The 23,368-nt window shown below is 35.0% G+C and overlaps 1 protein-coding gene across 7 annotated transcripts in view; it reads left to right on the forward strand.

Moving 5' to 3' along the window:
• Nucleotides 1-23,368, forward strand: part of CDH18 (cadherin 18) — a 1,131,397-nt gene that overhangs the window by 341,922 nt on the left and 766,107 nt on the right. For all 7 annotated transcript variants that reach the window (XM_050795521.1, XM_050795518.1, XM_050795525.1 and 4 more), the window contains exon 2: nt 2,181-2,242. The gene's annotated coding sequence lies outside the window, so the exon portion shown is untranslated. The remainder of the gene's footprint in view (nt 1-2,180; nt 2,243-23,368) is intronic.

Genomic DNA, 23,368 nt, shown 5'->3' on the forward strand with positions numbered 1-23,368 from the left:
TCTTTCTTCTGGTGGGTTCGTGATCTCGCTAGCTTCACGAATGAAGCTGCAGACCTTCCCAGTGAGTGTTCAGCTCAAATAAGCAATGTGAATACAAACTGTGTACAGCAGCAAAATTTACTGTAAGAGCACAAGAACACAGCACCCACCACGTGGCAGGAAACCAGAATGGCTTGTCAGGCAGCCTGCTTTTATTCCCTTATCTGACCCCACCCACTTCATGCTGATTGGTCCATTTTACAGACAGCTGAGTGGTTCATTTTACAGAGAGCTGGTTGGTCCATTTTGACAGAGTGCTGATTGGTGCGTTTACAATCCTTTAGCTAGGCACAGACTGCTAGACAGAAGAGTTCTCCAAGTCCCCACTAGGTTAGCTAGATATAGAGTACTCATTGGTGCATTTACAAACTTTGAGCTAGACACAGAGTGCTGATTGGTATATTTACAATCCCTTAGCTAGACATAAAAGTTCTCCAAGTCCCCACTAGACTCAGCAGCCCAGCTGGCTTCACCTAGTGGGTCTCGCACCGGGGCCGAGGGCAGAGTTGCCTGCCAGTTCCGCGCCTTGCTCCCATACTCCTCAGTCCGTGGGCAGTTGATGGGACCGAGGGCGCTCCTGGAGGAGGCTCCCGCCCCGCAAGAACTCACCGCCACGGGGTGTTCCGGCATGGCGGGCTGCAGGTCCCGGTCCCGAGCCCTGCCCCACGGGGAGGCAGCTGAGGCCCCGCGAGAACTCCAGCACAGTGCTGGCGGGCTGGCACTGCTGGGGGACCCTGTTCACCCACTGCAGCTGCTGGTGGGGTGCTAAACCCCTCATTGCCCTGGGCTGGCGGCGCCGGCCGTTCCAAGTGCCAAGTGCGGGGCCCGCCAAGCCTGAGCCCGTGCCCGCGCCCGCCGGAACTCGCGCTGGACTGTGAGCGCTGCGCGCAGCCCCGGTTCCTGCCCCTGCCTCTCCCTCCACACCCCCCTGCAAGCGGAGGGAGCCGGCTGTGGCCTCGGCCAGCAAAGAGAGGACTCCCACAGTGCAGTGGCAGGCAGAAGGGCTCCTCACGCGCCGCCAGAGTGGACGCCGAGGCACAGGAGGCGCTGAGAGTGAGGGCTGCTAGCACACTGTCACCTCTCATAAGTACCATGAGGGTAGTGTCTTTTATCTCTTTTGTTATGTGTTGCATTCCTAGTATAAATAATAATGTTTGGCACATAGTAACACTCAATAAATAATTGCTGAATGACCGACATACTCCTAAAATGTTTGAGGCATCTGTTTGAGCTCTGTAAGTGTAATTTTTATCAGTTTTAGGAAATAGAAATCATGTATCAAATCACATTGTCAACTAAGGACATAGGAAGCTGATTTGGGCTAAGGTTAGGGAATAAGCATAATTCTTATGCTCCTGCTTTTGGCTTCTGAAAGGGATTATTATCTTCTGAGTACATATTTTTACCTCTTAGTTTTCTTCTTTTAATATTGACTTTCCAATGTTAACACTTCAATCCAATAAGCATTATGTTGTGTATACATACAACATATATATTATTCGGTATACTGCATGTAATGTATGCATTAGGGATTATATTCAAGTTTAATTTATTGAAATAAAAGTCATAATTCTAGAAAAATATATATTTTAATTGATTTACAATACTCCCTTGCTAATCATATTATACTTCAGGTTATACTGAACGTTGTTTCTTGCATTTCTATTCATATTCTCTTTGAAAGTATAGTGGTTATTCAAATCATAAAACATTAAATTTATGAAAATAACTTTTATAAACATTTTCTATTATGTAAAATCACTAAAATAGTTTATATTTAAATTTTGACCATGTTTAAGGCGTAATATTAAGTGTTTAAATAAATTGTAACACTGAAGTTAAAACTTCTTTATGTCATGACGTACCAAGGGTCAAAGAACAAGACTAAATTGCCCATGTCTACATGGCTAACACATGATGGAGCTAAAATTCTAACTGGACATAGTTTCAAAATGTCATGCCCTAAAAAGAAAAAAAAAATCTAGCAGTTCAAACCTATCAAAAATTTATCTCTTCAAAAATGTATTTGCTCTCCAAACTCAGTTCTGTTTAATGTGTAACATAATAAATATGTTGTAACTATGCATAGATTTGTATGTGTTGAAATATATGTTTTATATTTTTGTTTTATTTTTATGCAGGACTCAACCACAGCAACGTATAAGAAGAACACACACCAAACGTTCCTGAAGTGATTTATAAGGTAAAACTTATAATTTCTGTTATAAATTATGAATTTATAAATTTCTGCTAAAACATTTCTGTGATAAATTTCTGTAAAAATATTATAGAAATGTCAATATTGTTGTCGTAGTTTCTCTTAAGGACGTAGTTTCTCTTAAGGATCATCTAGAATTACACTGAATTATTTAGAAATTTAGCATATTCTGTGTTTTAAATCACTCTTTAAGAAACTCAACTTTTTTTTATTATATTGGTGGATACATGTGCAAGTTTGTTACATGAGTATATTGTACCCAGGTAGTGATATTGTACCCAGTAGTTTTTCAACCCATCCTCTCTCTCCTCCTTCTCCTTCCCTCCCTCTTCCAGCGGTCTTCCATGTCTTTCTTTTTGCCTTATTTATGTCCACGTGTGCTAATTTTAGCTCTCATTTATAAGCGAGAACATGTGGTATTTGTTTTTGTTGTTGTTGTTGTTGTTGTTGTTGTTCCTGATTTAATTTGCTTAAGATTATGGCCTTCAGTTCCATTCATGTTGCTGCAGAAGACATGATTTTATTCCTTTCTTATGGCTGCATAGTATTCCACGTTGTATGTACCACATTTTTTTTTTTTTTTTCCAATCTACCATTAATGGACACCTAGGCAGATTCCTTGTCTTTGCTATTGTGCCTAGTGTTGCAATGAACATACAAATGCATGTGTTCTTTGGTATAAAGATCTATTTTCCATTGGGTATACGCACAGTAATGCAATTGCTGGATTGAATGGTAGCTCTGTTTTAAGTTCTTTGAGAACTCTCCCAACTTCTTGCCACTGTGGCTGAACATAATTTACACTCTAACCAACATGAATAAGAGCTCTCTTTTCTTTACAGCCTTTCCAGGATCTGTTGTGTTTGTGGTAGCAGGTGTCATTCTTTAATTCCATGTTTAGCACTCCCTTAAGGACCTCTTGTAAGGCTGTTCTAGTTGAAATAAATTCCCGTAGCATTTGCTTATCTAACAAAAGTTTTATTTCTTCTGCACCTGTGAAGTTGGTTTGGTGGGAAATAAAATTCTTGGTTGTATTTTCTTTTCTTTAAGAATGCTTAAAATAGGCTGGGTGCAGTGGCTCATGCCTGTAATCCCAACACTTTAGGAGGATGAGGCAGGCTGATCACCTGAGGTCAGGAGTTCAAGACCAGCCTGGCCAACATGTTGAAACCTGTCTCTATTAAAAATACAAAAATTAGCTGGGTGTGGTGGCACATGCCTGTAATCTCAGCTGCTTGGGAGGCTGAGGCAGGAGAATCACTTGAACCTGCAAAGTGGAGGTTGCAGTGAGCCAAGATCACACCACTGCACTCTAGCCTGGGCAACGAGCTAAACTCCATCTCAGAAAAAAAAAGAAAGAAAGAAAGAAAAAGATATGTGTCAATATCTTCTGACTTGTAAAGTATTTAGTGAAATGTCTACTGCGCACCTCATGAGTTTTTGTACATGACTTTGTCCATGACTTGACCCTTCTCTCTAGCTTCCTTTAAGAACTTTTTCTTTTGTGATGACCTTGGTGAATCTGATGACTGTGTGCCCTGGGAATTGTCATCTTGTGTAGTATCTAGCTGACCTTCTCTGTATTTGTTGGATTTACATGTCAACCTCTAGGAGAATTAGAGAGACTTTTGTAGACTATATCTTCAAATATATATTCAAGCGTCTTATTCTCTCCCCTTCACTCTCAGGATTGCCAATGAGTAGATTTGTTCTCTTCGTATAATCCCACATTGCTTGGAGATTTTGTTTCACTTTTTATGTTCTTTTAAAATTTTTGTCTGACTGAGTTAATTCCAAGAACCAATCTTCAAGCTCTGAGAGTCTTTCCTCGGTTTGGTCAATTCCACTGTTAATTCTTCTGATTATGTTATTAAATTCTTGCAGTGAAAAGTTCAGTATGGTTCTTTTCAAAAAATGATTATTATATCATTTAGCTGTTGGATCATTTTACTGGACTCATTGGATCCCTTAGATGGGGTTTTAATGTTTTCTTGAATCTCGATGAGTTTCCTTAGCATCCAGATTTTGAATTTGATGTCTATCATTTGAATTATTTCAAACTAGTTAAGTTCCATAGCTGGGGATCTAGTGGACATGTTTAGAGATAAGCAGACACTCTCACTTGAATTTCCAGAACTCTTCTGCTGATTCTTCCTCATTGGGGAGGATAGGTGTTCCTTTACCCATGGTGTATGTTGAGTATAAGTAGTTGGCTATGTTTCTGGATACTTTCAGAGGGCTAGTCCTCTACACAAGACCTTTATGTGTCAGTGGATTCTTGTGCCTAGTTTCACAGGTATGTACATTAGCAAGATAATTTTTGGTGTTGTAGTTTGGGATACAACCTAGTAGATGATACTTTAGTGTAATGGCTGGTAGCTAGGCTACCACCCAGCTGCACGAGATGGTTGCATCTAGTCAGCCATCTTATCCTCCCACCCCTGAAATTACTCTTTTAAAGAATATTATTTAAACTATTGTTTCCTCAAATAAATAAATAAACATTTTCTTACTGGTACACTTTTCAAATGTCATAGGACATAGGACCATCAAAGTAGCATTGACATTATGCCAACTTTTAGAGGTGTTACTAGATTTTTTTGTAGTTCAAATGTAGAGATATAACTGTTCCTGACTATTAATAATCATTTACCTATGTAAATCTCTTTTACTGATAATGTTTACTAACAAAAAGCCCTTATCATTGAATAATAACAAATTATAATAAGTGTCAATGTTGAAAAATATAGATTGATAGTTGATAAAATATACCTTTCACTGTTTTGATGAGTGATTTTTTTTTTTTTTTTGCTTTTTGTTTTTTGTTTGAGATAGAGTCTTGCTCTGTCGCCAGACTGGAGTGCAATGGCGTGATCTAGGCTCACTGCAACCTCCATCTCCTGGGTTCAAGCAATTCTCCTGCGTCAGCCTCCTGAGCAGCTGGGACTAAAGGCGTGTGCCACCATGCCCAGCTATTTTTTTGTATTTTTAGTAGAGAGGGGGTTTTACATGTTGGCCAGGATGGCCTCGATCTCTTGACCTTGTGATCCACCCACTTCAGCCTCTCAAAGTGATTAATAATTTTTGTATACAGTTGCTTTGCATAATAAAAAACAACTGCATAAATATTTGAATTTTTTCAAAAAATGAAATATAAGAAAGCAAGTTTTAAATCAAATATACCATTTTAACTTACTTTGTGTAAAGTATACTTCATAACACATATTCTGTATAGTTTCCTAACTTTTTAGATTAGTATGTATATGTGGTATGAAATTCTCATTATTTGTATAAATGAAAAGGATTAAAAGTGCTGATACTGCAAAACATTCAATATTCTCAAATCAAATCTATTGTTTCACATAATGTGCTCATTATTATTTTTGAGCATTAATTTGAAATATGGATCTTTCCTTTTGGTAATATATTAAATGCAATGCAGCAACAGCAAAATATAAACCAAATCGCAATCCATTCAATCCGAAGAGACAAGGCCATCCAGTTTTTAAGTGTAGATCCCGCCTGCCTCATCCCACACCACTGTATGTTTCCTCAATGCTCCTCAAAACACTCCAACCTTGATTACATTACAAACTTAGCAAGGTTGAGTTTTTCTATTACCTGGGCTCAGAACATATCCCTATTGAAAATACAATTTTTTTGTTTGAAAATACTTTTTGGATGCAGGAACACATGTTGTAACAATAAAAAAGATATAAAAAGCATATTATGAAAGATTTTGTAGCATACATGGCTTCATTATCTTAATCAATCATGTTGTTACAAAGAAGCATAGTTTTATCTATTGGTGTGAGCATACTTCATCATTATTGTAAAAATACAGTGGGTGGGTGTGTTTTATGAAAAAAATTACATCAATCTTCCTGTCCCAGAATGCAAATGAAAAATTTATAACTTTAAAAATTAAAATATAATTATAATTTATTAAATTATTTATTGTGTTTAAATTTTACAGCACCATCCCTAAGTCTGTAGGTAATTGTACACAGAATTATATTTATACTGAATAAATTTTTCTGCATGTTAGAGCTAAGTTTCATAGCACAATTTCAGAAAGGGTTATAGTAGAGCTTGTAGAACATCACAGATTTTATCTCACAAGTTAAAGCTCAATTACAGCTCAGTTTTTATGTTAGTTCAACTTTCCATGGCTTTAAGTCAAATTAACAGAATTATATGCAATGTAAAGGGGAAGAATATGATGACAATGTTCACTTACTAAATTTTACCTAAATGCATTAGTCTAGCTGGGTGCCTTTGCTCACTCACGTCTGTAATCCCAGCACTTTGGGAGGCCGAGGCGGGTCGATCACTTGAGGCCAGGAGTTTGAGGCCAGCCTGGTTAACATGGTAAAACCTGGCCTCTACTAAAAGTAGAAAAATTACCTGGGTGTGGTGACATGCGCCTGTAATCCTAGCTACTCAGAAGGCTGAGGCAAGAGAGCTTTGTTGAACCCAGGAGGCAGAGGTTTCAGTGAGCCGCAAGATGGCTCCACTCCAGCCTGGGTGACAGAACAAGATACAATCTCAAAAAAAAAAAAAAAAAAAAAAAAAGTCGTGGGCCGTAGCTCATGCCTGTAATCCCAGTACTTTAGGAGGCTGAGGTGGGTGGATTACGAAGTCAAGAGATCGAAACCATTCTGGCCAACAAGGTGAAATCCCATTTCTACTAAAAATACAAAAATTAACTGGGCATAGTGGCGGGCACCTGTAATCCCACCTACTCAGGAGGCTGAGGCAGGAGAATCCCTTTAACCCGGGAGGTGGAGGTTGCCGTGAGTCTTGATCACACCCCTGCACTCCAGCCTGACTCTGTCTAAAAAAAAAAAAAAAAATTGTCAGACTCCAACATTGCTGAAACATTTTTAAAGGAAGTAGAACAACAACAACAAAAAAGTGGAAGAAAAGATTTTACACAAATTGTCTTTGTAAACTGAGCCCTAATCACGTCTTTATGTTGACTTTACATTAAATCTCACTTAATCTTCAGCTCTCTTAAGTTATTCTTGAAGTGATATTGTAAAATATAACACTCTGAGAGCTTAAATATCAAGAGCGTTTCAACAGTGAAGACAGATTTGGTATTAATGTCCCTGAAAAAGGAAATTTTTTTCTACTGTTTTGGTTAGTCATGTTTGTAATTTTCATCTCAATTTGCATCCTTAAAAAAAAGTCCCCAGTGTGGGAGTCAGCAGTTTCCTAGTTAAGGATGTGGGCTTTCATTTCTGAATGTTCACACTCTTCTTCCCATTTATAACCGATAAAAGTAAATATTTCATCAAAATTTTCTCCAGACAAAAAATTCTCCAAAAGGCACATTTTCACTTTAATGATTGATTTGTCTTTACAACAGAATTCAAAAGATGCTTGTTGATTTTTTAGCGAAGTAGAACCATAAACTGAATTATAAATTTTAAAGGAGTTAAGTTATTTCATAATTTAAGACTTTCCCAAGTTTAGTAGGCAATTACATAAAAAATTATTTATTTAAATGAAATGAATGTCAGTACATAATTTATACAGATTTATACTAAAACTTATCTCACACCATTTTGATGAAGTTTTAAAAATAATTTTTTTAAAAAATCACATAATGAGTTTTGCTTGATCATATTATTTAATATTCTCTTTTGTTTTCAGAAAAATGCTGAGTACTAATATATCTATTGTTGTACAGTTAATATTAGAAACAAAGATACTTTGCTGTGCTTTTCCAATAATACTTTAGTTGTTTTTCTTTGTGTTTATTTATATATGACTTTCTTAGTCCAATAGGTATTCCTTATGTTGTTACATAAAATAATCAAGCACATTGTATAACCTCACACATGGCAATATGTAATAGGCTGTAATTCTGTAGTCATTAATATTTATTTAGTGCATGCCTTAAGTGATTGGTGTTTGTAAACTCATTTACTCCTCAAAATTACTCGTGATGTAGGTGTGATTACTTTCTAGAAGAATTGTGGATAAAATTGAAATGGTGTTATTTTAAAATATCAACTAAAACAAAAGTAATTAAGTTCAACATTTGCTTAAACTTGTATTTTTAAGTACAAAGCAGTGAAACTTGTCAAATGTCATCCAACAATCATCATGGAGCCTCTGCCTGCAGAAGGTCACCCAGGATTGACTTATTTTTCTGTTTGGTTTGAACTGGTAAAAACTCTGGTTTCTAGATACAGTTGTTGAGAGATATATACTCTGTTTCCCAAATAAGTAGTTCTGGAAAAGGGCATCAGAGAATTCTCTGTTTATGAGAAAAGTGGCCCTCAACTGCTTCTGCTGCTGCTGGTTTGGGTGCAGAGGTCCATGGCAAGGAGAATTTGTGCTTGTGTCTCAGATGAACATTTTTCCCTTGTCACATAGCCATGGTAGATTTATAAAGACTTGTTATTCCCTGGGGGACAGAATCAAGCTGACAGTTTATGAGAAAGAATATGATTATGCACTTTTCAAGTATCTTGCACATTTGTTGATGAACAGCATTATTCATGTTGCTTAAAGTCAAGCATTTCTTCTGCTTACTCAACAGTGTCAGCTGTTTGAAACATGTCTCATTGAAGAAATAACCCAGATCCAGTCGGCAGTAAATCTATCATCTCAGTATTTTAAGTCTCACCAAAATCTTCAATTTCTTTGAAAAGTAACCTTATATGAGACTTCAAAAAAATTCAGTGATCACACACTTCACATTTAATATAAATTGATGGAAAACTAGTGTGCATTTATGAACAAATAATATTTATATTTTTGGAAGATTGCCAAGTAAAATAATTATTTATTAGAAAAATGTGGGTAGATATTTTAGCGGTCTAGTCTTCTTTGAGCTCATTGCAAATTTTCTCATAAATTTTCTTGCTTCTAAATGTTCTGTGGTCTTCCACTTTAATTAAAATTCTTTATAACTTGTTCTGTGACTAATTATTTAACTACTATCTATTATTGACAAGTCAGAGTGGCAAAATGTTTTTTTTTAAACTACTAGAATTGTTGTTTTCCTAAAAATATATCTTTTTTTTTTTTTTTTTTTTGATGGAGTCTTCCTCAGTCGGCCAGGTTGGAGTGCAGTGGCGTGATCTTGGCTCACTGCAACCTCTGCCTCCCGGGTTCAAGTGATTCTCCTGCCTCAGCCTCCCTAGTAGCTGGGATTACAGGCGCTTGTCACCATGCCCAGCTAATTTTGTGTTATTATTATTATTGTTGTTATTATTATTTTGAGATGGAGTCTCGCTCTATTGCCCAGGCTGGAGTGCAATGGCACAATCTTGGCTCACTGCAAGCTCCACCTCCTGGATTCACGCCATTCTCCTGCCTCAGCCTCCCAAGTAGGTGGGTCTACAGGCGCCCGCCACTCCGCCCGGCTAATTTTTTGTATTTTCAGTAGAGACGAGGTTTCACCATATTAGTTAGGATGGTCTCGATTGATCTCCTGACCTCGTGATCCACCCACCTCGGCCTCCAAAGTGCTGGGATTACAGGCGTGAGTCACCGCGCCCAGCCCATCTTTCGTTCATCTATTAACAGAATACCAATTCCATCTTACCTAGTCTACTGTCTTAACAACTGTAGTTAACTAACCATATCAAGGACAGTGTCTTTACCATATTTATTTTTACATTTTACCTTTTTGCCTGCTCTATTGAACCCCGCTCCTGCTTCCCCCAAGGCTAGTTAACATTACTTAGCAAAAGATAGCTTCATATATACTAATTATATTTAACTAAGGAAGGAAAGTAGTGAAGGGCCAATTTTATAGAATATACCTCCAGAAATACTCATGGAGTATCAGGAGGCTGAGATCTGAAGAGGGGTAGGGAAGGAACAGCATCTTTACTCTTGGTCCATTTGCATGAACTCGTTTATAGGATTAACAAAATGTTAGACTGCATGGGTGGGAAGGCATTAATTGTGAAGGAATCAACTGTGGTTGATATGGCTCCTGTGGATGAGGAGATGGGAGAAACCCAGAAAGAAGGATATCAGGGGTAAGCTGAGCATGAGGAAAAGAACTGAGTGTAGCTGATTAACCTATCATGTGATATTGCCTTGATTTTGAAAATCAAGGAAAGCAAGAATTCCCAAATCCTAGGTATTTTCATGTTATGCATAAAAATATGAGATGCCAATTTAAAACCAATTTATTATGTGATTTGCATATATACTTTCATTTAATATTTAGAATAATCCAGTTAAACAGGTATCATGTCTGTTTTATGGATGAGGAAACTAACTTGATTAATTGTGAGTTCTTCTGGAACTGATTCCTTGCTCTTAACCATCATGAATGGGGGATGTATATAGTTTTATTCACCCAGAAATGCATCATGGTTGAGGCAATCTGGTAATCAAAGCCAGTGGTTTCTTCTTAATTATTAATAGATTATTATCTTGCTTGCATTTTTACTTCCTTTATTTTTCCCTCAAGTAAAATAGAAGAAATCCTGTTTCAAATACCTTCAAAGCATGTTCAAAATGTTGCTTCTTTATGAATTTTTTCCTGCCTAGAGTTTTATACCTTTGATTAAATTCTCAATAGATCTGCTACTTAAAAGGATTTTGAATAAATAAAAACAACAACAAAGGGATAGACACAAATCATACCGAAATATAGATCGTTTGGAAAACAGCTGTGTTTGTAACTGGTTTACTAATTACAGTAGGCCATCATTGATATACAAAAATAATGAATAGTCACCAGAATAAAGTTTGTGCAACTGAGAGAGGATTTTTATAAGGCAGTTTTATAAAAGAGTAGCATGGCATCTATACACATTTTCTGACTTAATTTCTGTGTATTTAATTTGATACGTTATATAATTAACTCAAAGACAAACTGTGTAGTAAGTACTTGTTTGGGCCTACTACTTTTGTACTTAGCAGCACCTTATGAATCTATAGATAATATTTTCCATACTTTTATATGCTACTGCTTGCTTCTCTTCCTATAAATTATGGTAGTCTTTCTTCAGCTAACCATCAATCAACATGGTCCTCCATTAAAACAAGGACAATAATAATCACAGCATCTCAGCATCACACGGTCCTTTTCTGCATAAGGGCTTGTGAAGCAAAAATAATGTTAACATTAGCTCTTGCCACATTAGCTATATATTACTCCCTTCTGAAAATCTGTATCATAGGACAGTTAAGAATAAAAGCTACTTAGACCATAATTTCCAAGGAGTGCCACGAAATACTGAGGATTTCGGTGCTACAATAGTGCTCTAAAGGTTTTTATTGTGCATTATATGCATGTTTTTATGTGTGGTGTGGGTGTATTTTAATAGGGGGCACTGACTTATCTCAAATCATATCCTTCAACTTTATAAGCATTTTTGAGTGATTACAATGCCAAGCTCTGTGCCAGGCACTGCAATTTGGGTTAGTGATCTCTTTGATTGTTCTTAAAATCTGATAAGAAAGGTATTACTTTCCCGATTTCTTCAGAGAAGAACTTATTAAACAACTCAATCTAGATCAAGTGGGCATTCACACTCAGGTTTTCTGGCTATAATTTTAGAACCTTCTCTCCTATCACAACTGACCTGTTTGACAGCTATTTTCTTTTTGCCTTACCCTGTGCTGTAATTCCTGTTGTACCTCAAAAAATAAATTGTTTTTCATAATATTTGTTCTTGGATTCGAATTCAGGCATATTTATGGGGATATAAAAATGATTTAGAACCTCTTTTGATACAGTTTCACTCGCTTCAGACTAGAATGCCATCTTTTTCAACATTATTTCAGAAATGGTGTATCCAGATTGTTTTGTATGAAGGTAAAATAAAGTTTGGGTCTAATTCCAGTGTGAAAGAGGGTTTTATTTATTAAGCCTGCTCTGCAAGGAAAAGAAAAGCCATTTTATAGAACTGAGGACATATCTACTAAAAAATGGCTGTTAACTTCTGATTTAATGCAACTCTTGGGTGCCAGTAAATCAGCAAGAGGGATACCAAGTCAAATATAAGATTTTTAAGTTTGGAGGTTTCTTGTCAACTATTGTTTTTTGCATTTAAATGCAGACATTAGATCTGTCATTTAAAGGCTGAATAGAATAAAGAAAAGACAAACTAGATATGTTTGTTTCTTTCTCTCTCTTTCCTTGATTTAGGAGATTGTTTCGCTAGGATCTTTCTTTATCTTACTGGCATATAATTTTTTCAAGTTGAATGCAGAGGAAAGGACATTACAAGCAACAACATGTATTTGATGATAAAATAATACATTACGTAAAGTCATGTACAATTCAAATTTTGAAAATTATAAACTGTCAAGAAAACATGTAATATTTTCATCTATTTATCATAAACAAACTTTATTACTTTTAATTTTACGAGCCTAAAACATGAAATTGTCAATTTTTTAGGCTTATGTTGTTCCTTAAATTTTTAGAAACCAGCCAATAAGAAATCAAGATTTTTTGAGAAATTTGGAAGTAGAGAGTTTGTTAAATATATTTGGTTGTTCTTTTCTACTGTTGCAATGATGAGGTTAGTTCAATATGGGCATATGTGCCAGGGACACTGAGTACAAGACATTGCTGGACAATGATGACAATCAATGACTTATCATCATTACAAGATGGTAACTCTAATAATCTCCCTGCAGAACTCATTATCATGTCAGAAATAGTTTTTTGAACAGAAAAAATATGTAGCTCATGCTTTTGTGTCACTGCTTTCTTTGACAGTCTTATTCGGAAAACTTCTTTATCACATTAGGTTAGATCATTCAACATGGAATTTCAAATATAAAATTCAGCCACCCTCAGTGGAGGTTGTTATAATTTGTATGTTGTCACAACATATAATTTGTATGTGACAACATACAAATTATGTTTGTATGTTGGTGATAATTATTTTTTTCAATCGTGTTAAAATCATAATATTTGGCATATATATCTTCTAAGCAAAATATATAAATACTATGTAATACTCAATATTTCAATCAGTCTTCATACATTTTTAACTCAGGAATGTCAAAAAATTTCAACTGAACGTCCAGAGGTCTGAGCATACCGACCTGTCTGCTTTTTGACTCTTATGAGCTGTATGACCCTGTATAAATAGTGTACTTTTTCTGGGCCTCTGATTAATTCATTATATGATAATTAGTGGTGGGACTGAAGTGGGGGTTCCCAAGTGCCAACCCTTGAGCTAGTGCCTTTCCATTATAAAGTTTCACTGGTCTAGGCTACAATGATAAACATAATTGCTGAGTTTATTGTAATAGCATATTATTTTCATTTATGAGTATGCTTTATATAATATTTTAAAATGTTAGATTGTATACTCATAAAAGTTTAAAAAACCATAATAAAAAATTGGCTTTTTGGATGGCTAGGACTCTTTTTGGAACAACATAAATGTAAACGTACATTTTGGAGACAGAGATATTTCTATTTACACAGTGAGCTAGATGATAACGTAGAATCACTGAAGGTTTTATTAAATGTAATAATGGTGTCATACTTGTCATCATGTGAAAAAAAATCTTTGTTTTCTAGTGATTCATGATAATTTATTTAGATACAAATTTATTGATATATAAGTGTTGTAAAATAATTTGTCAAAATATGTGAATAAAACATATTTGCCACAATGTTCAGAGTTGTTACATCTGGGTTACAGATAGAATGCGATTGTCCACTAATAAGCCTTTTTGTAGGTGTTTTGCTGCTAATTGACTGCCCAAATTGGGGCTAGTTAGGTGACTTACAAAGACAAAGTTCTAACACATTAAATGTGAACAAAAGAGAGATGTCCTCTTCCAGGCTCAGCCCCTGGACAACTGCTATGCCTGCTTCTCCAGGCAGCTTCAGTTCCTGGCTATCTAACCGGAAGAGAGACCACACCCAGGAAGACCTTAGAATCCATTTATTGAATAGAACAAAGCTTTCGATACACTGAGTCCCTGAGCCACTGGATAGAAGAGGGCTAACCCACACATCTGCTTACTTGCCCAATACTTTCATATGAGCAACAATTAAACATGAATTGTATTTGAACCATTGTAAGATTTAGAATTAATCTTACTACAAAAGCTGACCTTATCATAAGTAATACAGTGATGATTGTTTTCTTGCTTGATCTCAACGGAGAATTTATTAAAAATGGCAAAGTAGAATGGTTTGAGTTTGAAAGACAAGAGAAAGTTGTCTTTCAACTTTCAGGAATAAAGTAAAGAATATTTAAATATTGTTATGGGATCATGTTTTGCTGTCTACTCAGCTTCAGTAGATTTTTCTAATTTAAAAATGATTTTAAAGTAAACACAACTGTAAGAAAAATACTTTTCATAATATCTTTATTTGTGAAAATAGACTGGTAATTCTTGGATAGCTATTCCATTTACAGATATATATATATATTCTCAATGAAACCCAAAACCAAGAATCAGCCTTAAAAGTAAGGGATGAAATCCTGTCATTTGGGACAACTTGGATGAACCTGAGAGACAGTATAAGAGAAATAAGCCAGGGACAGCAAGACAAATATCATATGATCTCATTGATATGTGGAATCTTTAAAAGTTGAACTCATAGAAGTATACGGTACAGTGATAGTTACCAGAGGCTGCCAAGTCAGGCAGTGGACGGGGAAAAGGGAGATGTTGTAGTAAATAATAATGCCTTGTATATTTCAAAAATGCTAAAAGAATACATTTTAATTGTTTTCACCACAACCAAATGATAATCATGTTAGGTGATAAATTTGTTTATTATCCTAATTTAACCATGCCACATTGTAAACATATATCAAAATATCACATTGTACCTCATAAATACATACAATTATTATGATATTCAGAAAAGAATAAAATTGATTAGACTTTTATTTCCATTGTAAAATTATATTTTACATCTCTTCATAATTTAAAACTCAGCCAACCAAAACTTTACGGGAGAAAATTACTGTTTTTAATTTTGCCTTTATTTATTCTATGTGTACTTGACACATGTTGTAGCTTTCATTTTCTCAACTTTTTATGCCTATTTTTTCAGAAATCAGATTTAGCAAACAAATATTGAGAGTTTAAACAGTGCCTCTGACTAAGCAAGATTTTTATATCTATTTTTGTTTGTTTATTTTTTTGAGACGGAGTCTTGCTGTGTTGCCCAGACTGGAGTGCAGTGGTGCCATCTCGGCTCACTGCAAGCTCCGCCTCCCGGGTTCACACCATTCTCCTGCCTCAGCCTCCCGAGTAGCTGGGATTACAGGCGTCCACCATCATGCCCGGCTAATTTTTTTTTTTTTTGTATTTTTAGTAGAGATGCGGTTTCACCATGTTAGCCAGGGTGATCTTGATCTCCTGACCTCGTTATCTGCCCACTTAGGCCTCCCCAAATGCTGGAATTACAAGCATGAACCACCACGCCCAGCCAATTTCTATATGTTAAAACATATGTATTCGTCTCTGAAGAGTTAGAAATAATTATCCTTATGGAGGTAGGGCCTCAGGTTTGCCATCAAAGCTCCTCTGCAACATCATCCTTAAGTCTATAAAGCGCTTTTAGCCATTAACCCAAGCATGCCCACACACACTCTTACACCATGGTCAGGCACTCCACCAAGCCTCTCATCTGCTTTTAGGACTGGTGTAATATGAAGAATATATGCTTGAAGCTAGGTTTCGATATCAGAGAGATCTGAGGCCTGGGTTCAAATCCCAGTTCTAGTAATTATTTGCTGATAGAGTTAAGAAAATCATGCCTAAATGTTCTCACCTATTTTAAAAAAAAAGTTGTTTTGACACTTTTACAAGAAGTTAATAATGTAATACTTGACACATATTAACGAATTCCATAAAGATAACCCTTTTTAATATTTTTGTTAATATCCATTACACAGAGGAAGACTGTAAATGTAATGTTTTGGTTTCTCATATTTTCAAAATGAGGATACATGCTTTGAAATTGTTCTAATTTGGTAATTTATTCACATAAATGAAAAAAGAAAAATATAATAATTGCCATTTTCACCATTTGATGAAATATGTAAATCTGTCTATAACGCTACTCTTTCAGCTTTATTCATGTTTTTTTCTATATCATCAAACTTCTTCAGAATACATTTCTCTTCTTAAGGTGGTTTCTGTTCCTAAGGTGCAATGGTTCTTTTTTTTCCCCCCTTAAACAAGCAGCACAAAATAAAAGGCAGAGCTTGAGAATAAAACATTAGCTTACTGAGCCTTTAATAGATTATACATCCTCAGTTCTCACTGGGCAGAGCTTCTAGCTATGTAAGACAGCATGGCTTTAATGAAGCTTTACAGATATTAAAACAGATTCAAGAAGAAAAGAGTATAATCAGGAATTATTGTGAATATTTTGCTTTAGAAAGAATATATTTCAAAATGTGTCTGAACTACACAGTCAAATATTATTGCATACTTGCGAGTGTTGAAGCAATGCATTTAAAACAGAATTGAAAGAAGGAAGTAATCAAATTTTGCTGAGGTGTGTATGGAATTAGTAATGTATCAAGTCTGGTCTTTAATACTTTTAAAAATACTTGTGTGATGCATTCTTCAAAGTGCTACAGCAAATAAATTTATGCATACAGTTTTCAGCCTATAAAGAACTATCATATATTTTGTCTCAATTGATACTTACAATATGAATCAAAAATCATATCTTGATTTTTTGATCAAATCAGTTTCTAATTGCCAACTAATTTTTTTTAGTACTACTAACATTTAATTTGATAAAAACTAATGTATTAAATCTAAACTTGGATATCCACTATTGTTTTGCTTTCCTTTAGCGTTAGTAATCATATTATTCTTTTTTTAAATTATACTTTAAGGTCTAGGGTACATGTGCACAGCATTCAGGTTTGTTACATATGTATACATGTGCCCTGTTGGTTTGCTGCACCCATTAACTCATCATTTACATATTATTCTTAACTATTTTTCCCTTTTTTGTTCTAAAATACGTATATTATCTTCTAGTACATATTTTTCTATTATGCCACTTCAATGTGGGGTAATTCACTTAGTAAATTTTCCTTTTCAGAAGTCTATATTCTCTGTTTATTCTTTTTTATTTCAACACTTCTTTACCTCATAACATGTGTGCATCATTATAACCAGATGATAATTTCTGAAGGCCCAGATCCGAGAGACTCTTAATTAAACAAAAGGCAAGCAACAGTGGTGGAAGTTAATAGAAGATAAAGATACATTCTGAAAGATTGTCAAGCATCTTCATATTCTCACTTAACTATAAATATTTTTAACATTATTAAAGTATTATTGACATGCATAAACTAAAAATATTTAGAGTGCAAAATGTGATGCAATTTGAAATATAGATATGAAGTCATCAGTACAAAGTAGTATATATTTTCACTATCTAGAAAAGTTTCTTTTATTTTGTCATTCTTTCATAATCCTTTCTGCATTCTCATCTCCTTAACCTGTGTCTGGTAGTATAAATTACTTTGCATTTACCAGAACTTTTAAATTTATTTATTTTTTGTTTTTTGGAGTTGGAGTCTCGCTCTGTCACCCAGCCTGGAGTGCAGTGGCACGATCTCGGCTCACTGTGACCTCCGCTTCCCGGGTTCACGCCGTTCTCCTGCCTCAGCCTCCCGAGTAGCTGGGACTACAGGCATCTGCCAGCATGCCCGGCTAATTTTTTGTATTTTAGTAGAGATGGGGCTTCACCGTGTTGCCCAGGCTGGTCTTGAACTCCTGAGCTCAGGCAATCTGCCTGCCTCTACCTCCCAAAGTGCTGGCATTATAGGTGTGAGCCAATGCGCCCGGCCTACTGGGGAATTTTATAAATAGAATTATTCAGTACATACTGTTTTTTCCCCTTGTTCCTTGTATTAAGCATCATTATTTTTTAGATACATCCACATGATAGTATGTATCAATAGTTCATTCTTTTTATTGCCAAATTATATTCCATTTATTTCATTTGGAAAACTAAGTATACTACAGTTTAATTGGAGCATAGTTTTCTTAGCATGTATCTATCAAGAGGTATTTGGGTTGCTTACAGCTTTTTCCCATGAGAGATAAAACAGATCTAAGCATTAGTAGCCATTATATGGAAATATTCATAGCCTTTATATGCTTAATCACAGCATAGTGGTTTTTTTTTTTTTTAGCATGCATCTATCAAGAGATATTTGGATTGTCTACAGTATTTGCCTGTGTCGAATAGAGCAACTCTAAACATTCATAGCCTTTATATGGCCACATACTTTCTTTTCTCTCGTGTAAATGCCAAGGAGTAGAATAGCTACATCATATTGTCAATATATGTTTAACTGACTTGTGAAGTGATTATACCGTTTTACATCTCCACCAGCGGGGTATGAGAGTTCAAGTTCCTTTACAATTTTGTCAAAACTTGGTATGTTAGACCTTTTCGACTTTAGCCCTTTTAACAGTTGTAAAGAATTATCTCATTGCAGTTTTATTTTGTATTTTCTTAACAATTAATCTCGTGCATATTTGCCTATGTATATCTTCTTTGGAAAAATGGCTGTTCAAATTATTCCCAAATTTTAATTGGCTTCCTTATGAAACTGAGATTTCTATTGAAATTCTGAATACAAGTCCTTTCTAAGAAAATTGGTTTGCAAATAATTTGTCTCAGTTTATTATTGCCATTTAATTTCTTGTCATATATCTCAGACAGATACATATAGAAATTATATTATTTTGAAGTTGAACCTTATGTATCTTTGCTTCACACGAGATCACAACCGTTTTATCTTATGTTTTATTGTGGGAGGGTTGATGAAAGTTTTCCATTTATGTTTATGACCCTCTTTGAGTTAATTTTTTTAAGGTTCAAGATACAGATCAAATTTTTTCCTAGAATTGTTTGTTACAATGATTACCATTTTCCAGTAACTGTCTTCGCATGTTTGTCAAAAATCAATTGCCCATATATAATTGGACCTATGTCTAGGCTGTCTGTGATGTTCTATTGATCGATTTGTGTTTATCTTTATGCCAATACCATAGTCTCTTATTTAATGTGGGTTAATAATAAATCTTCAAAACAGATAGTGTTATTTTTCTTTAGTTTTGTTATTGTTATTATGATTTGACTCTTCTACATTTTTCAAATTTTCATGTGAATTTTATTTTTAGTTTGCCAGTTTCTAGGAAAAGTTTACTTGAATTTCAATTGGAATTATGTTGCATCTGTAGATGAACTTGTGAAAAATTGATATCTTAAAAGTGTTATTGTGAAAAATTGATATCTTAAAAGTGTTACATCTTCTGACACAGGAACAGGGTATTGCTCTCATTTTATTTAGTTGTTATTTAATTATTCTCATCACTGTTTTATAGTTTTTGTAGTGCAGATATTTTATATATTTTATCAGATTTATCCTTAAATGCTTCATATTTTTAATCTTGTTATAAATGGCAAGATGTTTTGTGTTCTGAGTCTTTGTTGATATCATAAAATAAATTGATTTTCTTTGTGTTTGATTTTATATCTTGCAAATTTACTTGTTATTAAGTATACTACCTTTTTATAGTTTTAATCAATTTTTCTACATGGATAAGCATTTCACCTGTGGAAAAGATAACTTTTTATTTCTTCCTTTCTAATTCAGTTGCCCAATATTCTTTTTCTTTCTTTATTTAATGGGCAAGAAACCCCTGTATACTATTGAATGAATTAATGAGAGCGAATATACCTCTCTTTTTCCTCTTCTTAGGATGAAAGAAAAACATCGTGTCTTTCACCATGAACTATAATTTTTCTTTTGCCATTTTGTAGATGCCCTTTGTCAGTTTGATGTAGTTCTCTTCTATTTGTAATTTCTCAAGAATTTTCATTAGGAATGTTCAGTGAGGTTTTTTTTTTTTTTTTTTTTTGAGACGGAGTCTCACTGTGTCTCCCAGGCTGGAGTGCAGTGGCGCGATCTCGGCTCACTACAAGCTCCGCCTCCCGGGTTTACGCCATTCTCCTGCCTCAGCCTCCGAGTAGCTGGGACTACAGGCGCCCGCTACCACGCCCGGCTAGTTTTTTGTATTTTTAGTAGAGACGGGGTTTCACCATGTTAGCCAGGATGGTCTCGATCTCCTGACTTCGTGATCCACCCGCCTCGGCCTCCCAAAGTACTGGGATTACAGGCTTGAGCCACCGCGCCCGGCCTCAGTGAGTTTTTTTAAAGCCCCTTTTTAAAAAACTATATTGAGATTTAGTAGTTTGTTATATGTAGAGTATCATTTTGATTGATTGTTTTCTGTGAGAAATCTAACTGGCATTCCTGAAATAAGCTATCTTGGTCTGAATGCACTGTCTTTTCTTTTCTTTCTTTTTGTTTGTACGAGCTGTAGGATTTGATTTGCTAGCATGTTGTTTGGAACTGTTATATTTAATTTGTAATATCAGTGTCTGGTAATATATGTCTCAAGGTAATACCTATCTCATAAAAATAAACTGAGGAATAATCACTTTCAAATTCATGGAAGAGTTTGTGTAGAATTTGTTTGATTTCTTCTCACAATATTTGGAAGAATTAACTAGTGAAACCTGTGTCTGGATTTCCTTTGTTGGCACTTTTTAAATGCAAATTCAATTTGTTTGATAGATATTGGAACATTAAGTTTTTTGATTTCTTCTTCTAGGATATTTGGTAGTGTCTGTCTTTTATAGAATTTGTTTATTTAATCCAAATGCTTAAATTGATATATAATTGTTTGTAGTATTTTTGTTGTTGTTGTCCTTTCAATAACTTCAGTGATGCCACTAGCTCATTTTTGATATTGGCAATTTGCAACTTGTCTTTCTTTCCCGGTATCAATACAATGGTATATAAAGAAAATTCTGATTGCTTCAATCTTTGAAACATAATATTTCTGGGTATAGGATTCTTGGTTGGATTTTTTTTTCGTTACTTTAAAGAAAAATTAGTTGTCTTTCTTCTTTTTATTTCTTTGTAATTAGCATGTCTATTTTATCCAACTGCTTTTATTTATTTATCTTTTACATTTTATTTATAGATATATTTTTTTCAAGTTTTACTTTAAAATCTGGGTATACATGTGCAGGTTTGTTTCAAAGGTACATTGTGTGATGCTGAGGTTTGGAGTACAAATAAATCTGTCACCCAGGTAGTGAGCATAGTATGCAACAGGTAGATTTTCAACCCTTACCCTCCTCCCTTCTTGTATGCCCCAGTGTCTACTGGTCTAATTTTTAGTTTTCACTTGTAAGTGAGAACATGTTTCTGTGTTAGTTGACTTAGGGTAATGGTTTCCAGCTGCATCCATGTTGCTGTGAAGGACATCATTTTGTTCTTTTTAATGTCTGTGTAGTATTCCATCATGTATACATATCATATTTACTTTATTCAGTCCACCATTGATTTGCTATTACAAACAGTGCTGTGATGAACATACAAGTATGTGTGTCATTTTGATAGAACAATTTAGTTTTCTTTGGGTATATACCCAATAGTATGATGCTGGATTGAATGGTAGTTCAATTCTCAGTTATTTGAGATATCTTCAAACTGCTCTCCACCCTGGCTGAATTAATTTAGGTTCCCACCAATAGTGTGTAAGCGTTCTCTTTTCTCTACAGCCTTGCCAACATCTGTTCCTTTCTTATTGTTTTATCAAAGCCATTCTGACTGATGTGAGATGATACGTCATGATTTTGGTTTGCATTTCTATGATTATTAGTGATGATGAACATTTTTTCATGTGTTTGTTGGCTGTTTGTATGTCTTCTTTTGAGGCGTGTTTGTTCATGACTTTTGCCCACTGATTAACAGGGTTATTGATTTTTTGCTTGTTGATTTGCTTAAATTCATTATATTCTGGATAATAGGCCTTTGTTAAATGCATATTTTGCAATGTTTTTCCCATTCTGTGGACTGTTTACCCTGTTGATAGTTTCTTTTGCTGTCCAAAAGCTCTTTGGTTTAATTAGGTCTAAGTTGTCAATTTTTGGTTTTGTTGCAATTGCTTTTGAGAACTTTGCCGTAAATATTTTGCCAAGACCAATATTGAGAAGGTCATTTCCTAGGTTTTCTTCTATGATTTTTATATTTTGAAGTCTTACATTTAAGTCTTAAATATATCTTGAGTTAATTTGTTTATATGGTGATATGTAGGGGTCCAGTTTCATTATTCTGTGTATAAATAGCCATCCAACTGTTTTTAAGATGTTATCTTTATTATATTTTTAAAAATTTATAATATAGGACTTCTGGAGTTATTCTGCATTTTAATGTAATGTAGATTGGATTCCTCCCCTTCAATGTAATGTAGACTGGATACTTTCCCCAATTGTAGTTTTCTTCATGTTTCTTGTGAATGAGATATGTAAAGATTCATTATCTGTGGTTTCATAATTTTCATCAAATTTGGAACCTTTCTATCTTTATTTCTTCAAATATTGTTTTCCCTATGCCCATCTCTATTCTTTGGGGTTTCAAACTATATACACAATGGGCTGCTTAAAGTTGTTCTACAGAATTATTTTAATTCTGTTTTTGAGTATGTTTTAATTTGGGAATCATCTTGGTTCATGCTGCTATAACAAATTACCACAGAATGAGTGAGTTAAACAATAAATATTAGATTTTCACAGTTCAGGAACCTGGAAAGTCCAAGAACAAGGCCGCAGCAGATCTAGTGTCTGCTCAGGGCCTGCTTCCTGGTTTACAGACGGCCGTCATCTTGATATATATTACAAAGTGGAGACAAGAGATAGGAAGCATGCTCTCATGTCTCTTCTTATAAAGGCATTAATCCCATTCATGGGAACTGATGATCAGGAACATAGGTTGAAGAAATTATCCAGAATGTATCGTTTAGAGATAAAATGATAGATAATGTAAAAAAGTGGTTACAACCAATGGAGAATTTGATGATTAGGAATAGACTATGATTACTGGGAATGCCACAGGAGACATTAGAGAGAATATGACAGAAGAAATACTCAAGAGAAAATGAATAAGGGTTTAGCCCAGGTATCTATGGGTTGCTTGGATGATCCTGCTTATTTGAGCTAACTCTCCTTATTTAAACTGCTCATACTTATGCATCTGTGGTCATCCAGCGGCTTCACTGGGAACTGGGAACTGGCTG

Source organism: Macaca thibetana, chromosome 6, assembly GCF_024542745.1.
Source record: "Macaca thibetana thibetana isolate TM-01 chromosome 6, ASM2454274v1, whole genome shotgun sequence".
Lineage (NCBI taxonomy): Eukaryota > Metazoa > Chordata > Mammalia > Primates > Cercopithecidae > Macaca > Macaca thibetana.